This window comes from Sinocyclocheilus grahami, unplaced genomic scaffold (assembly GCF_001515645.1).
Source record: "Sinocyclocheilus grahami isolate Dianchi unplaced genomic scaffold, SAMN03320097.WGS_v1.1 scaffold1525.1, whole genome shotgun sequence".
NCBI lineage: Eukaryota > Metazoa > Chordata > Actinopteri > Cypriniformes > Cyprinidae > Sinocyclocheilus > Sinocyclocheilus grahami.
In genome coordinates this window covers 380018-383082 of record NW_015506704.1, presented here as the reverse complement: position 1 = coordinate 383082, position 3065 = coordinate 380018, and the positions used below count along the sequence as shown (strand labels likewise).

The 3065-nt window shown below is 38.3% G+C and overlaps 1 long non-coding RNA gene across 1 annotated transcript in view; it reads left to right on the top strand.

The window, feature by feature from the left end:
- Positions 1 to 1464: 1464 nt before the first annotated feature.
- LOC107570963 (uncharacterized) overlaps positions 1465 to 3065 on the top strand; it is a 23561-nt gene continuing 21960 nt past the window's right edge. The window contains exon 1 of the long non-coding RNA XR_001607115.1: positions 1465 to 1476. This is a non-coding gene — a long non-coding RNA (uncharacterized lncRNA). The remainder of the gene's footprint in view (positions 1477 to 3065) is intronic.

Here is a 3065-nt window from a genome sequence, read left to right as displayed (position 1 = left end):
CACACGCACACACACACACACACACACACACACAGGTCTTTGTGCAGTCAGTAAATGAGTGTAAATAAGTGTTTGTGCTCACAGTGAATGCTGAAGAATGGACTGTCTGTGAGTCTGAGTGTAACTCAAACACTGATCCATTCATCAGCAACACTGAGCCTCTGTTTACCCTGACGACCGGCTGCCGTGGAGACGAGCTGCTGTTGTTCAGGTACAAACACACCTGCTGTAACGAACTGTCTCTGATTTGAATGCACACCTGCTGATGCTTTCACGTCTATTGTTGCTGTAAATATTATTTACATCTGGTCACATGACTCGCATCACACGGTCAGTTCCAGCGCTGTGAATGAGTTTGAGATAAAACTTCAAAAGTTTGAGGTTGCTGAGATTTTTTATTATTTTGAAAGAGTCTCTTCTGCTCACCACGGCTGCATTCATTTGATCAAAAATACAGTAAAAATTGTGAAATATTATTCTAATTAAAAAAAAGTGTTCTCTGTGAATATCTGTTAAACTGTAATGTATTTCTGTGATGCGCAGCTGTATTTTCAGCATCATTCCTCCAGTCTTCAGTGTCACATGATCTTCAGAAATCAGTATAATATGCTGATCTGCTGCTCGAGAAACATTTCTGATTATTATCAATGCTGAAAACAGTCGTGCTGCACAATATTTCTGTGGAAACTGTGATACATTTTATTTTTCAGGATTCACAGATGAACAGAAAGTTCAAAAGAACAGCATTTATTTGAAATTATTATTATTATATATTTACTTGAAATAATTGAAATCTCTTGTAACATTATAAATGTCTTTACTGGCACTTCTGATTAGTTTAATGCGTCCTTGATTAAATAATAAATTTCTTATAAAAAAAAAGCCAAACTTTTGACTGGTAGTGTGTTATTTTTCTCTTGGCGAGTGTAAGTTTGGACAGAGAGGATTTTAACTGATGATGATGATGATGAAGGGCTGTGTGTGCAGGAATACAGTCACAGTCTAGTGTTGGTTTTCTCTCACGCTATCTATGCTGGAAAACCCCTCCAGCTGTGACATCACATCCTGTTTCCTCTCTCCTGTTTTTGGCACAGGATACGGGAGTATCTTTTTGAGGTCCCCATGAGGAAACAAGCTTATAAATCATACAGAATTAGTTTTTTGGAGAAAGTACAAATGCAGAAAGTCTCCTGTGAGAGGTATGTTTAGGGGTAGGGTTGGTGTAGGGCAATAGAATATACGCTCTGTATGGACCCCATTGACTTTCATTATAGGGACAGAAAACGCTATTTTTTCTTAGTGTTGTAAGAAACACTACTGTCTACAGACTTTTCTCCCAATATCTCCTTTTGTGTTCCACTGAATACAGAAAGTCATATAGGGTTGTCTGTGTGTGTGTGTGTGTGTTTGGGTGTATTTTTGTGTGTGTGTGTGTCGCTGTTTGACTCTTGTTTACAGGCAGACGTCCTGCTGACTGTGATTTTGAACCCATGCAGTTTAACACGGAGATAAACAGCGCTTTGAGACGTAGAAACAAACGTTTGGTTTGACTTAAATTAGGAAAAAAACTAAATATTTTCATAGGGTCCTGAAAATGTAATTTTTGTTAAACTTTTAATGAACTGTTTCACAATTTAATTAATAAAGCTTGCTTTTTAATTATTAAATACAAATTTGAATCAAAATCTGAATAGAATCCAGAAAAAAATTCAATTGGAATTTAGGGAAAAAATTCATTTGGGAGAAAATAAAACATTTTATAAGACCCCTAATATGCTAACGAGCCGCTATGTATAATTTACCCCTAAGCTAAGCTAATCAAACACCATCCTGATTGAGCTTCAGTCACTTCTCTGATCTGCTGAGGAAAACAAATCAGGGAAAAATCGTGCTTAATGTGCCTGTTTGTAGGCTTGCACAATTTTGGCCAGAATTTTGAGAAAAATAATTTTATTTTACACTACAAATGTAAAATTACAACACTAATATTGATGGCTGTCTTGATTTCAGATGTTAAAGCATTGATCAGCACTTCTTATTACACCTTTATGAAGATGTTTAGCCCATGTTTTGTTCCCAAACGCATGTTAAAGCGACTCCGAGAGCTGGAGTTCATGTGCATGGTTTACTGTGAGACGCTGAAACATCACGAGCTGCTGGTGTGTAAATGAACACAGTGCCACGCTTCACTCTGAAACACACAGCTCAGATGCTGAACTAAATCACAGCCTTTGTGATTTGATAATCGCCACATAAAGCCATTTCTGGCTTTGGGGTTTAAGTTAATCATGCAGCACAAATCACTCTAAACAGACACTTCAAAACTCCACATAAACATGCACTCATGTTCACACAGTCACACAACACGTCAACACTAGCGGTGTTTTATCATCTCAGCTGACTGAGTGTTTGTGCTTCTTGACAGTAAACAACACTCGCTGGGGTGTTTGTGTCTGATGATATTCACTCATTTATAACTGAGTGTGTGTGCGTGTGTGAGTGTAAATATCTGTGTTTTTGTGTGCTAGTGTGTTTGTGCATATATGATTTTGTGTTTGTGTGTATGTGAGTGCGTGTGATTGTGTGTATATATGTGTGTGTCTGTGTGTGAGTGTGTAAATGTGTTTGTGCATATATGATTTTGTGTTTGTGTTTCTATGTGTATAGTCTCTTGTGAAAGTGTGTATATGAGTATGTGTGCGTGTGTGTAATCCGCTCACACTCATTGTGCTGACTCTGGGTCAGGTTTCGCTCTGACAGATGGTGGTTTAGAGGTTCAGTGACCCGTGTGCTGATCATCACATCTGACCGCAGCTAGTGATGCTTTACTTTACAAGGTTTAGTTCTACTGTAAGTGTCGAGGCTCCACCCACATCACTGTAATCAATGAGCGATCTGGGTTATTAATATCTGACTGTGTTGTCGACTCTCACGTGTCAATCAATAAGAACAAATGCCTTCAGTCTCTAAAGATTCTCAGATGACAATAGGAGTGTTTCTGTAAGGTCTCATGAGTGTGAGAGAGAGAGAGAGAGAGAGTGAGTGTGAGAGTGTGAGAGAGTGTG